The 15,343-nt window shown below is 41.2% G+C and overlaps 1 long non-coding RNA gene across 1 annotated transcript; it reads right to left on the reverse strand.

The window, feature by feature from the left end:
* Positions 1-5,562: 5,562 nt before the first annotated feature.
* Positions 5,563-14,919, reverse strand: LOC116494663. Its single transcript, XR_004253893.1, has 5 exons — positions 14,791-14,919; positions 13,316-13,494; positions 11,415-11,595; positions 11,033-11,319; positions 5,563-6,642 (listed from the first exon to the last, which is right to left on the reverse strand). It is a non-coding gene; the product is annotated as an uncharacterized LOC116494663 (long non-coding RNA).
* Between the last annotated feature and the right edge of the window lie 424 nt (positions 14,920-15,343).

Raw genomic sequence — 15,343 nt, forward strand, 5'->3', positions numbered from 1 at the left:
AAGGGATGCATTTAGAAATTACAACTCCCTTTGGCAGCTGCGAAGATACTGAAATCTATTATTCATCAATCAAGTTGTCATCACCTAGAAGATTAGACAGTGGCCCAAGAGACATAGCCAATATAAGTTTATAAATTTCTCAAGAATAAATAAATAACAAAAAGTCTAACTTATGGAGGATTTGGGCAGAGAAGGGGAGGGAAAGCACAGGAGGGAGTAAGTGACCTCATCACTGAAGACATACGAGGTACGACGTATCTCAGTGAGCAAGATTTTATATGCAATTCCATAAAACAATTTTATAAATAAAGCTAAAAAAGCATAGTCTAAATAAGACTAACATAAAGTAGCTACAAATATATTGAAAACCACCAATCAAAGAGTGGTTATTAGTGTCCCCTGTGAAGCTGAGAGGACAGATGAAGTAGAGGCTCCTGAACAGGCTCAGATTCTGGAGTAGAGAAGATACTAATGTAATTTGTGGATGACAACAAGCTGGGAGTGGTTGCAAGCACTTTGGAGGACAGGATCAGAATTCAAAACACTCTTGATGATTGTGGAAGTACTGTGAAATCAGTAAGATGAAAGGTAGCAAAGGCAGTTACAAAGAGTTATGCTTAGAAAGGAAGGATCAAATGCACAGAAAATGGAGAGCATCTGGCAAAGCAGCAGGGCTGCAGGAAAGCTCTTTTGACACCTGAATACGAAATAGCAGATAGCTAACATAGACTTACCTGCACGTGGGCTGCCCACTGAATAAAGACTGGGAGAGGGCTTTCAGACATCTTCTGCTTTGTTAGGTCTGGAGATAAATCCCCAGCCAACTGTCATCCAGAAGAAGTACCTTTGTGACCAGGAATTTTGCATCACTGACTGTGCCCAAAGGTGTCTCCCCCATCTTCAGAACTATTTGCCATTTACAAGAGAAGGGGGGAACTGTGGGGAAATTGCAACCTGAGGGCACTTTAACTAAACCACTGTCTGTGAACTGGAGGTTCTCTTCCTCACACACCCTCCCATCTTTCACCCTGGTGGTCTCTTGGATGAGCCCACAGTGGCTACTGATGTCTACCTGGATTTGAGCAACACCAGGTGCCCTCGCTCAGCAGTGGGACAGAAGAAAAACAGGAAAAAAGACCATAACAGAAGGTGTATTTTTAGCTAATATGTAACAAAAGCATTTCAGTTTATTCACTCTGAGTGTCCTATTATCAAAATACCTATAGTCATCTCTCAGCCCTTAATACAGTTGAAATTATCTTACCTATCCTCTCCATTATTCTTGGTGACAAGTGAACAGTATAAATGCCTCACAGCTTGAGGATAAATATACTTCCCTTACAGATTAGGTTAGATGATATAGTGCAAACAAACATATCCATGAAAAGAAAATAGACATGCTAATCTATAAAGATTTAGATGAAGGAAGAAGCCATCAATCTGGCAGGAGTTATCAGTTTGTTTTTCTTCCTGTGTTACTACAGAGATTTCTTTTTAAGTCATCTATCCTGGCTATGCAGGAAATTATGCATGAATTTCAGCTGGCACACAATTTTTCCTAAAAAAAAAAAAAAAAAAAAAAAAAAAGGTATTTACCAAAAATGCATCCATTTCTCAGGTGTGGGAGAATGCCCTGAAAAAGAGACAATCTTTTATTTGAAACTCCTCTCTTCCTGATTAGGAATGCTCTGACAATGTGTTTCACAATAAGAACAAAGGGTGAAGAGACAAAAATAGCATTCCAACTCTGCTACCAAAACAAATAAAAGTGTGGCTTGAGAAAAGCTGTGCCATATGTATTTACATACACTTGGGTCTGGATTTTCTTGTTGTTCATATGCTTCATTGCATTCTCTCTTTATTCTAGAAGACATTTGTTGTTTCTCCAGCCCACTCCACACCTTGTAGTTGAGCTGGTAGCATCACCAGGTATTGCTCTTTGCAGTACGTGCTATCTAGTATACACAGGGCAAAATGAGATCCCACTGAGAAAGAGGGAAACCCGAAGAGCTTCTCAGCTCCTCCCTGTCTCACCTCAGCTCTGAGGCTGCCAGACACCAAGGAGTCTCAGCCTGGGTCACTGTCCACGACCTCAGGGTCTGGCACCCCTCACATGCATGGGACCCCAGAGGCACCAAGGGAAAAGGCTTCCCCACCACCTCACTGAATGCTGGATTGAGCTCATGATGGACAGATCAGAGGAAAACAGTACTTGTCTTAAATTGCCTTAAAAGCTATAAAAAAACTATTATCTGGGCAACGCCTACCACCTTCCATCCTATTCAAAATTTAAACCCCTAACATTTCACCAGGCTGAAAATGAGGGAAAATTATTATGCTTGTGCAAAGACAGTCAATATGGGTGGTGGCGGTGCTGGCTATTTCAGTATTTCAGAAGGACCCCAAAACATGGACTAAGTCTGACTGTCCTCTGAGCACAACGTGGCAGCAGCTGAATGCTGATCACTGCCTGGGAAAAGGTGCTAAAGGCAAGGTTTGACTAGCATGGAACTGCAGGGAAGTTTAAGGAGAGGAGATCCAATTTCCAAACCAGAATTTGGCAAAACAATGGCTTTCATGGCTTCCAAAAAAGTGGAGTCATACTCCAGTCCACAAAAAATGCAACAGGTTATTACAGCTTGTCCACACTCTTTGAATAACCCAAGCGTTGTATCAGCAAATCTCCAGCAGAAAAATATTGTTGCTCCTCACTCATATTAACTCTATAAATTCATGCAGCTCTGCAGGACCACCCTGGAGTCATCCACCACTAACCAATAAACTAAGCAAATTCAAAACAAAAGGTCTTCACCACTGACAATGACTTATCTGGAAAGAAGCCAGTGTTAAATTCAGCTTGAGTTTACCATTTGGGTAATAGAAAAACACAGGAAACATTAACTGGGAATCTCACATAGCCATTGGTTGAAAAATAAATAAATAAATAAATAAAAAGAAGATTCATTCTATTTATTGCATTATTCTGCTTTGAAACTGCCTTTCCTTGGATATGTTAAGTAAGTGATAATTCACAACATGTTTTCTTTAATGAATGAGATAGAAATGCCTTCAATTTCCACATAAATTAGAAGCATTTATATTCTAAACAACTGAGTAGTTATTTGCTAAATTATAATGATGCAGCTCCAGTCCAACTGATGTCAATAGGATTACTCATGTGAGTGATTACTTGTCAATGTGATTAAGGGGTCACTCTCTAATAGCAAATGAGACACTGTTTGCAGAATATTGCTATAAAAGTCCCTGCTTTAAAAATTATGGCCAGTTTTTCACCACTGTTTTCCACATTCATGTAGGGAAATCTCCCACCACAGGACATTCCCCATGCAGCACCAGAGAGCCCTTCAAAGCGCACTCCACAGGTCTCTCAGAGATTTGTGGATCCAGCTCCAAGCACCTCTGTGCCAAGATTCATTACATGTCCCTTTGGGAAAGGAAGGAGTCTATGGGCCATGGTGTGTACAAAAACAACCCCACCTCTATTCAAGTGGGAGTTAACAGGCTTTCTTGACTGGCTAAACATTTATATGGTTACCTGTTTTGTACCTGCACACCTCACCACACACTAGACATACACAACAATAAATGCTGTCATAATGACTACGTCTGTCCACAGACGTGATTTCCTTCTTCATCCTTCTCAGAAATGCTGCAGCTGTGCACAGAAAACCTCAGCAACAGGTTAGGACAGATAGTGATAATACATTATCTGAAACTTTTGACTGCAGGATTAATTACATAGATCTTATTTTGGCCGGGACATGTGTAATTCATAGGAAATCAGATTGCATGGCCACATTTTATGTCTCCTCTACAGATGGAGCCCGTGGCATTCCAGGCACCCTGGTGCCATCCAGGGGTATTTGTTCAGCATTGACTCACAGGAGAAAGTGCCATCTCCAGTCAAAAACAACTCCCCCCAGCATCATGAAATTCATATGAAATCTCTCATCCAAGTACTGGCCAACCTCCAACCAGCTTAGCGTGCAAGATCAAAGACTGAAGTGCAATAGCCATAGGCAACAGAAAGTACAAAAATTTATACACATCAATCCAGCGAATACTAATTCTACCAAAACAAAAAATTTAAAAAATAGGAAAACAACACCTGCATCTCTATAAGTATTCTAAGGTAACCCCTAAGTTGTATGGCTATGACAGAATAGACATGGGTGTTGATTTACAGGATTCTTCACCTCCCTAAGTGTACAGACAGATATTTTTAACATGGAGTACCACCATGCCTGTGCTTTCCACAATTAGATGTACAGTTTTACCTCCCAGAAATTTCAGTATCCTTTCCTTTGTGATATCCTCATGGAGAGCTTCTGGAGACTTCACTGAGGACAAATGGGTGAGGCCAAAAGACTCAGCATGTGATCCAGACCTCCTGGCAATGATTTATATGTAGAATAATTCAGATACTGATAAGTTCCTTTAGCCCTCAAAGTAGTGTATCTGCTATTGCTTAGACCAGGCAATGACACTCCCTCTAATTCTCATGCTTCTAAAGGCTTTATACAAGTTAGTGAATGCAAAAGAGCTGATTTAAACATTTTCACATATTCTTTACACAATAGTAATCATAATGTTCAGCAATAAATACAAGAATCTCTTATGAGAGAATGCCTCAATATTCTCCAGGAGCAGTAACATGAAAAAAAATAGCAGGGATAACACGGAGTGATAAGGGGAAGGCATTGGAGCAAAGATGCTTTCTGTTGCAGAATAGATGGCCATAGTTTCAAATACTAACAAATTTTTTAAGAGCTAATGACTAAAGCCTCAAGTCCAAGCCACTCATACAAACCAATACACAGGCAAGGCTTACAAGGACGACTCTCATAATACTGACAGAGTCAGTTCTTCCTTCGTAAACCACACCAAGAAATACATTCCCAGATAAGCTATTTCTCTGTCTCTGTGACAACCGAGATGGCACCGTGGGTCGGAGCAGAAGAGCTTTGCAGCAGAACCCTCCCACGCAGCGCCCGCAGCAGCCCACAAAGCCCTGTGGTGACGCGGGACTGCCTGGGAAGGAGTCCAATATGGACATTGGGGGAAATGGTGGGTTTGTGCAACTCCTCCACCATGAAACCCTTGCTTATTATGAGAGCTGTAACAACCAATACTAATTCCTCTTCACCATTTAAAGAACTACAATTATTCATTTTCTCCACTGAGAATGCGTTGACAACTGGGATCTACGTTTTTCCGTTATCCCACTGCACAGAAAACTTGGCCAAGAACAACATGCATTGGACTACCACTTAGGAAACACACTGGAAAGCACAGCCCCTGGCTTGCAAACAGACACAAAAAGGGATGTTCACCTGGAGACGACCAGGATTTGGTGCTTTGACTAGACAGTATTGACATTAGCAGAACATATTAAACTGACAGCTTGTAGAAGATATCAGATTGCCTCACTTAGTTCTTTCACCTTCATTAAAAACAAACAAACCCACCACCAACAAACCAACCAAATAAACAAAAAGTACCTTTCAACGTGAAGAAATGTAATAAGAGGCAGAAATCTTCTGGACAAATCTTCACATGTTTAAGTATATATTTGACAAAACAGTGATCAAATTAGATCTGTCAATTTCCTCTGCATTTCTCTGCTGGTCTTTGGGGGACCAGCAACAAGTAGATGTCATGAAAGACAAGCACTACTAGTACTAGCGCACAACGTACATCCAGGACATGAGGGCAGATACAGCAGAGATACAGAAAATGTTACTAGTGGAAGTTAGATAGCTGTTGCCCACACATAAAAAAGAGGCATAGAGAAAACAACAAATAACAAGAACTCATTATTCAAGCACAAGCAGGTCAGAGTCATACTAAGCAAAAGCTGTGGCGTGTAGTCTCCCAGGCTAAGGAAGCCATCTCAGGAAGAAAACTACAAAGGAGCAGTCCTCTGTAGAAGAAGAAAAAAATAATTGTTATACTACATATTTCAGCATGGTAAAAGTGTTTTGGTGGCACCTTGGACTTTAGAAATTATTTTCCACATTGGACACTTAGAGATAGTCCCAGTCAGCTCCAGGATTCAATTTACAAATGTTATTAGGATGTTTGTGTATCATTAAGGACCACTTGACTGTAGATCTACCCTAATAGAGAATAAGCTGAGTGGAGCAGTAAGCAACCTGTTCAAAAGTTTATAGCCAGATGAATCAGCAAGGAGAATAGTGAAGTGATGGTCAATTTCCCCACACTTTTAAAGAGCTGTGAATAGTATCCTGGTAGCAAGCAAGCGGACTCGTTCCTCCAGCAGGTCCCTTTCATCCCGTGATTCAGCACTCACCTCGATTATGCCCACAGTGGGGCTGGCTTTGATGGTCTCCAGCTCCCACCCACTGCAGGAGATGGATATATTTCGTTGCTTTCAACTCCTGACCTGTGCTCAGCTTCTGACGATGAGGCTCCCGCTGCAGACTTTGCATCCCCGTGTAAAGCAGGTCCCACTTTTTGCCAAAGCAGCGCTCTCAACTCACGACTTCAGGAAGTGTGTTTGAAGTCTCCTGCAGCCTTTTTGTCAATACCACTCTCATCACCACCAAGTCAAGTTAATAAGCTCAGTTCATCAGCCTTGTCCCTTTGACTACTTCTTTCCTGAAGGGAAATAGAATGCATTTAACATGTCAGATGTTTAACAGGCTCTTTCATGTGCAACCTCAGCTCATCACTAATAAAATACATTTTACTCTGCCTTTTTGTTCCCTGTGTGCTCCACGCTGTATTGAATTCAAGTTATAACATCTCATCATACTTTTTTTTTTTTTTTTTTTTTTTTTTTTAAAGCAGGAAATAGCCATGTGCAGCCTCCTTACAGCCTCCCAGAGCTCCAGCTGCCCTGCACCAGATGCTGCTACACAAGGACAGCAAGGAAGAGCAGAACCAAATGCACCAGGAGATGCTGCACAGACCCGTGTGACCAACCTCTGTTCTAAGCAGCTCTCCAAATCCTCCCTCCTCGTGAGGAACCTTTCCGGCTACCCGCAGGCCTCCTTCCTGCTCTGCTTGTGGCATGGGGGCTGCCTGGTGCAGGACCGGGCTGCACCACCTGCGAGCAGAACCCGCGCACACCCCGCAGCTCCGGCCTCCCTGTGGCGCTGCTCCTGCCCAGCGAGCCCTCCTCCCTCTCTCCCCAAAAAGCAGCTCCAACAGCACAGACGTGGCACTGCACTTTTCCTCCCACTGTCCTATTTGAAGCAAAAATGAGAAGTGTCGGGATTGACCAACTTAGGTGTTAAAAATTCTGTTCTCATCTTCAAAGAGCACCGAGGCAGGCCAGGCCGGGCACCACAGCGTGCTGCAGCTCGGGGCCCTTGGCCACTGAAGCACCAGCACCTCCAGGCACAACCAGGTCGCCAGCCTGGAGGCAGCCGCCTCGGGAGGCACCAGGCCCTGCACCGCCGTGCCTCTGGGGCTGGGTTCGTGCTGAAGGCTGCGGAGACCGGCCTGTGATCCCATGGGATCCCTGCCCCATTTCCCCACGGGAGCTGCTTCCTGAAATGACAGCCGAGCTCTCTGGCTCGCAGCCGTTGCTTCAGACAAGCTTTTTTAGCAAGACACAAACTTCAGGAGGTTTGTCCTGTGCGGAATGAACATCGTTCATCACTTTTTGAGAATCACCAGTCACTAAAAGTTAATGCCTCTCAAAGCTTCTCAATTGCAAATTCCTTTCTAATCCAAAGTTAAAAACAACCTCTGAAATGCAAATAACCCAGCAACCTACACAAGATGATTTATGCCATGCCATCTTTTTCATGCAAATAAATTAAAAGAAGAAAATGTAATTTAGGGTGAACTGCATTGTATAATAAAATAAAAGAGTGACATTATTCTGCAAAACTCAGTGCAATGTTTTTTTTACTATTGCTACCGGAGGTTTAACCTTCCTGAACACGCAGGAAAGATTTTGATTTATTTATTTTGATTTTCATTTTTTATACAAATCATTTTACAGCTTTGGTCATGTCAGGAAAAGACACATTTTTTTTTTTTTTTTATGTTGGTGTCATTTCAAGGGAATGCTGGAAGTTTGACTCTCAATTAATGTTTGAAGCTGCCCAAGAGAACTAAGAACCTTTTTTTAATAGTAAACCAACAGGGACACAGATCACTGCACTGAACCCGGCGTAACACACACACACCAGGCAAACTGGGAGTGCCCCGTGGAAGCAGCAGGCTTAGACATTTCTGATAAACACAGCCCTCAGACCTGCAGCCTCAGAAGAGGAAGGGCTTTCCTGTCCAGAAAGAACAGGAACTGAGGGGTGCTCAAAAAAGGTATGCCCCAAAGAAGTCAACAACAGATTTAAAAAAAAACATGATGTAACAGTCAGCGTTTTGTAACTCTATTCCAGCAGTGGCGATCACAAAAAGAAAGGTGACTTTTTTTTTCTGTGAGGATCGCCAGAGACTAAAATCTACAGTAAAGAAGACTGGGAGCCCAGGCAGGGCAGCACCACTGCAGCACCCCTCGGTGGGAGCAGCATCCCTCTGCTCAGGGAGCGGGCAGAGCCTGGCCCCTCCGATGGCTGCCTGTGCCTGACAGAACTGCACCTCCCCTCGTGTTACCTTATGGCTCATGTTAACATTTGGGTTCTTGTTCTGCTCTGTTAAACTTTATCAAATGGAGGGGAAGAATCTATTTTGATAAAATGAGTGGATACAATCATGACAGATGGGGTAATTGTACTCTGTTCAACAAAACTCTCCAGCAACAGCACGCCCTTACGGCCAAGCTGGCTGCTGTGTCGTGCAGATCACTTCATACTGGAAGCTAAATGCGAGAGTACTTATAGATTTGTTTACTATTGCTGTGCAGCAAGTCAGGCAGGGTGCAGAAGTGCCCTGCTATAAATAACAGCAGCAAGGGGATGTCAGTTCCAGCACAGGGAGGAACGCTAAAGCTTTCTCAAAAGGATGACTTGCACAGTATATAAATCTGAGCCAAGTGATACCACTCTGAGTCCCATTAATAGCAAAGAGCTTGTCCTAAGCTGTCGGGCTGTCACAAGACACTTCCAGCTCAAGGACACCCTGTTAAGGCACCTGGCCACGCCAAACCAAGTCGGGAAAGAAAAGACTGCCGCAAGCTAGGGCATTACAGACAGCTTGTGCTCAGTACCTGAAAGGATTTTGTGGTCTAACATCCACATAAATTGCTGCCAGCAGCTTATAAAATCCAGAGATTGATCTAAAAGACTCTTCAAATTATGTTTTAAATCACAAATTTCATCCAAGTAAAGATATGGGCCTTAACTTTATTTTTATTAATATTAATAGCAGTAAGAAAAACCTGCACTATTAAAAAGCAGCAACTACTTACAAATGAACGGATCATTTCTAAACCAGGGTCATTTCTCCTGGTAATGATAAGACCCTGTCAGGTAATCATAATCCTTACAGAAAAATGCTTTGCCTTCACTGCTGTCCTCTAAGATAGTAAATCTGAGACAATCTGTCTGGTTCTTAAAATATAATTCCTCTTTGCCAGGATTGATCTTCTAAAATGGACTGGAGGACATGTCTTCTCGTTTCTTCTTTTTCTCTGCATTTTCATTGGCAAAGCTTCAAATCAGCTTAGGGTTGTTTTGTTCATCTCCCCGTATGCATGTTTTTGCAGGAAAGGGAAGTCTTCAAACAGAAAAATATCATAAGCATCAGCCAGGGACTGTAAAATCCCAAGCTCCAACTCAAATTCTGCCAAAGAGACAATGTGTGGCCTTGGGAAAAATCACCTCTCCTCCCTGCAGGCTCTCCATCTGCTTCTCGCTAATAAAATGGGATTATAAAACTGCCCCATCCCAAAGGGCAGGTAAAACTTTGAAGGTGAAAATTGTGTTACAAGCATGATACATTATTATAACACAGCAAAAAGCCTTTCAGGCCTCTTTTCTTCTATTCAGTGCAAAGCAGCCACATTTCAAAATGAAAGCTATGGACCGGCTTTTCCATTTGCACAGATTTCTTTCAGCAGGCGGCAGATTAAAGCTGAAAGAATAATCCATAGCAATTAATTTATTCAATGAATTTAGCCTCATTTTCTGTTCACAAAATGCCTGCAAGCCATCTACCATTTTTTTGTGGTTTAGTCATTATTCACAATTATTGCAATGTAACTCTTGGTCTGTAAATTACTCCTGAATAATTAGCTGAGCGTGTTTTATAAGCTATTTGGGTTAGTTTCAATTTAATACACAGGGCACATCATCTCTCCATCCTCTACTCCCCATTGAGAATAAAAAGTGCATTCAGTGAGCGCACCCAAAAACACCCTACTAGCTCTTAGACCTGCTTGTTCCTGCAACAGAAAATGGAGCCCCACTGCATGGTTCCCAGTAAACTGCTGTTTCCATTCCTTGGTGGGTCAGTCTCCCACTTCAGAAACATGCTTCCAGAGAAAAGGTGTATTTTGAGAAGCTGACCATGTTTCCTGTCTGTTGGTATTCTCCTATACTGGTTTGTACAAATAATTTCACAAACATTTCTACCACAATAGAGAACTACTGCAACATCTCCAAACAGAAAAAAAAAAAAAAAAAAAAAAAAAAGAGGAATTCTTCAAGGTATTTTACTTAAAGGAACATCCATAAAGGTATTTTAACAAAACATGTATAGGATTACTGGTGGGTAAAGAGGATGCTGGCAAAGTCCATGCAAGTTACCATCAGCCAGGTTTCATATAGGTTCATAGACATTTTAGCATTTTAATGTGCTATTGGCTTAGCAAATAAATAAATTACAAAGTGCAGGAAAAGCTTCTGGAAAATACATTAAGGCAATTTGCAAATAATTGCAGTGAGCTGGGCTATTATGACTTTGACTTCAGAAGTATAAAATCTCCCAGAGATAATGATGATAATCATATTGAAAATAGTTGCCACCCTTTAATCTTCTAAGACAAAACAGAGATCGTTGGGAATTTGGGACCCTGTCACTCTAATTGAACATCTGACAGGAAAGTAATTAGAGTGGAAAGCAGAAAGGTCACCTGGTTGCCCGAGCAGAATTCATCAGCTTCCGCTTGCCATCACACGGGGCAGCCAGTTCATCTCTCACACAGGTTTCTCATTTAAATAGCTTCTTTGCCAATAAAAAGGCTGTCAGACAGACCGTTTCCAGAACGGCTTTGGATTTGAGTAACTCACTCTGGGCATGTAAAGATTCACCATCGATTACGCAGGCAGCTCAGGAAAAATGGCACCAAAACATTGGGACAGAAGTCATTTGCTGACAACTCTGTTAAGATGCAGGATCACTTACTGGAGTTTCATCTTCCTAAAGACAACAGAATCACATCAAAAATCAGCTGTGCAAAGGAAGCTCCACCATTTCCACTATAAATATTTTTCTGCTGACCCCACCTGGCCTACCATCACTTTTTCAAAGTGCCGGCTGCTCTTATTGCCTGTTTACTTCCCTCGGTCCAGCCCACCAGGATGCTGCCAGTGCTGGGTCAGTGCAGGGATGTTTGCTCCTTGGCTGCCCGGCCACCTCTGAGTACATCTGGAGAATGAGCATTGCTTGGTGCATGGTCTCTGCACCACTGATGGCCTGCAGACAGGAAGAAAGTCCATGTGAAAGTGGCAACAAGGCTCCTCGACGGACAGAAAGGTGCTTTAAGGAAAGAGAAAAATGCATTCTGCTGCTGTTTTGTCACAGGAGGCTTTCACAGGAGGTTTAATAGAGTAGATCTCTTGGAATGCAGTGGAAACATCCCATTGATCCCGTTGGCTTCAAAACAAAAACAAAAATACACTAAATCCACTGTAACTTTTCAGTGCTTGTGTTTTGATGAAATGGTCAGAAAAGCTATCTGTCAGTGTAAGACATGATACAGGCATGCAAAAAAATCAAAATGTCATAAAGATCATCTGTTTGGTTAATTCAGCACCATTATCAGACAGTTAAGCAGAAAAGTAAATACCAGCTGACAGTCACAGCAAATCTCATAGACTTTAATTAGTGTGACGTATGGAGGCAATTTCATCCATGATGCCTATCTTTGGGAAATAATTTGATTTCTGTGTGTTTTGTTTTTGTTTGTTTGTCTGTTTTTTTTTTTTTTAGTTGAAATGTCTGTATCTTATTATGTGTTGTCAACACAACCATATTTCAACCTAGCTAGTTAATAAGAATACTTCCTCTGATTTTCATATATTCTTTATATATATACATATATATATATATATATATATATACACACATACATAGATCCCAAAATAAAACCTAGAGAAGCTCCTAAAGGGTGCTACAGGTTTTTCTTGTCTAATATATGAATCTAATTCCCCTACAGAGCAACAAAATATTGTCTGCCTCAGGACAGTTAATCAGAAGGTGGCAATTTGGCAAAGCTGGCTCTCATTTTACTTTAAATCCTTAGGAAAATGAGGGTCAGGTCCCAGGTGATGCTGTGTACCGGCATGTTAGCACTCTGTCCCCCCTGGGGCTATGGGGCACAGTCCTGTCCAAAGTAAATGAGCTGCTTTGTGTCAGAAGGGGCTGGAGGAGCTGTGCTAGGACACGTGCACCAGCTCTGCTCCTGCCGTGACAACCCCACCATTGCTTTCCAGAACAGTCTTCAGAAACTTGTTCTCAGCCACCTTGCAGATATTTAGTTGATGCTGTTTAATTCGGGGCTATCGCTCAAGGATAACAATAAGAAGGCCTCCCTGCATTTTCAGAGTTCTGGGTGAGATCTAAAAATGAATTACCTAGAAAAAAGTGCATCAGTGAGCTGGCTGTGTTCCTGTGAGAAGTGTAACAACTAAAATCCTAAGAACCTGAGAATTGAAGACATTCCTGAATTCCTGTCATTTCCACATAGTTAGGTTGGCTTTTTTTTTTTCTTTACATAAATGTGATCAAATGGTATCACTGGCATTTGAAAATTTACTTTTTCTTAGCATCACCACATTACTCTAAGCAATTCTGCATATGCCATCCTGAATGGTTCTTCCAATCCTTTACATTTGTAACCTTCAAACACTCATAAAAAGTTATACTTCCCCTTAAGTCATCATTTAGCCAGCCTATACATATTTAATTCTTTAATCTTTCCTCATAAATCCCATCCTAGCTTTAATCATTTTAGCTGCTCTTTGAATCATCTCCTTCTTCCCAGAACTGGCAGGAGGAGCAGAGCCCCAGTAGAGGATGACAAGAAACGTATATTGAGAGACAACTGCAATTGCTCTGCAACTTAATACCTGTAATCCATAATTATGTCGTACTTTCATTCAACTATCACTCTTAGAACTAGAATTTAACCTACCATTAAAATCTCTCTTGAAGGCTGTGTTTCCCATGTGATGCTGCTCCATTACATGGATTTGATGCATGTCCTCAACACTTCAGCTTCAGGAAACAGCAGTGATGCACCTCTCTCTCTCTTTGCACCTTAAAGGACGAGTAACTGATCTGCATTTGTCTGTAGGTATTTCAAAGGCTTTCCTGTGAGAGTCAAGTCAAGAGGATACATTTTAATTTGGTACTACTTCCCCCCTACACACAAACACACACACAAAAAGTGGTCTGACAGACCTCATCTGCTGCAGCTCATTGACAGTAAAGTCACTGTTCAAGTTTTTGGGTTTGTTTTTGTTTTTTTTCCCTTCGAACATCTACCAGTTTACGATTGCAATGGCCCAGCCAAAGTTTTAAAACACTGGTGTAGAAAGCACTAACAAGTCTTATGCTGCTCTAGAGGAAGGAAAGGATGCAGGTTTTGATAGACAAAGAGGTGGATAGATACAGCCATAAATATAATTACACTATGACACATTTCAGAATTTTTCATTCTGTTCTCCCTTTTGGAATAACAAATACAAATTTGAAAACTTCAGTTAATTACAATACAGGACCAAATCCATTTATTTAGACTATTCAAATGGATGACTTATTCTTCAGACATGTGTTGTTAACTATGCAGTACAGCTCAAGTGAGGCTATTAAAATCCTATACCACTATGAAAAATTAGCCAGAATGGAGAAAAAAAGCTGCTCAATGTTATTACTTAATTCATATTATTGATAAAGCTCGCTGTTATGTGTGATCAAATACAGTATCTAATAGAAGTATTGTATGGTGTGGGAAAAGAAAGGAAAAGGAAAGAGAAAGAGGAGATGGGAAGAGAGGAGAGAAAGAGAAGGAGAAGACAGAAAAGACAGAAAATAGAATTTATGATTGTCCTTTTTAGCTCTATTTTATGTTGTGTTTTGTTGTTGTTGTTTTTGTTCGTTTGTTTGTTTTGTTTTGTTTTTAACAAATGAGGAAGATATTATGCTGGGTCATCAGGAAAGCCACTAAACTTTGCATATGAAACTAAAATAGAGCTGATAAATGTTCCTCTCAAAGTCAGCTTATCTGACAAGACCTAAGCCAAAATAAATAAATAAATAAATAAAACTTGAAAATGAAATGCAAAAGCTGATAAGCTGCAAGAAAAAAAAAAAAAATAAAAGGTCAGGAAATAATTTGTCTAAAAGAACACATGATCAGAAGAAACAGGTTTTTATTTATTTATTACTATCTCTGTTTTTAAAACCAGGAAATTAGGAAGGACAGTCTTTATCAATCAAGACCTTGATGAATCACAGTGAGTCAGACATGCCACGTGTAGTCCAGTACTTATTAAAACTTCTGTTAATACATTAACGTAAATGTAGCAACAGCAGCAGGGCCACTTCTGATTTTGCAGCACATTCAAAAGTCAAGAGATTAATAACACTTTCAAGGAGGGTACCAACCAGAGTGAGGTGTGAGGTGGTCGCGTCGGGGAGGCACTGCTCAAAGGAAACTGCTGGGGGGGTGCAGATGGTTTTCAGAAAGGTGTGGAGAACTTGCCACAGGGTAATGATCAAGTCAAAACTGCGATGAACGAGACTTCCTGCAATGTACATTGATCTGTAAGCGATCATTAAACCTGTAAACAACGCGCTGTCGCAAGTGATATTACTACTAAGATGCTCTTCTTTTTATCTTGTGCTTGCCAGAACAATTTTACCTATGGCAATAAGCTGTAACAGGCAGTTGTTCCTCACTTGCAAGGTCATTGTTCAAATCGGAGGAATAATGCCTACCACAGCACTTTCAGCACAGATCCTGGAGGACCAAAAGGCTCCATCTAAATAATTCAGTACAGTTAAAAAATCACCAGCACCTATCAAGAGCATATTAAAAGCATTCCCACTCAGTGTTCTGCTGCAGACATTTTTCTGGTTTCTAAGCCTTCACAGGATTAATTATTGCATACATCTACTGAAGACAAAACCCCACCTATCACTTCACTGGAGTGCCTAC

The sequence above is a fragment of the Aythya fuligula genome, chromosome 14 (assembly GCF_009819795.1).
Source record: "Aythya fuligula isolate bAytFul2 chromosome 14, bAytFul2.pri, whole genome shotgun sequence".
Taxonomy (NCBI): domain Eukaryota; kingdom Metazoa; phylum Chordata; class Aves; order Anseriformes; family Anatidae; genus Aythya; species Aythya fuligula.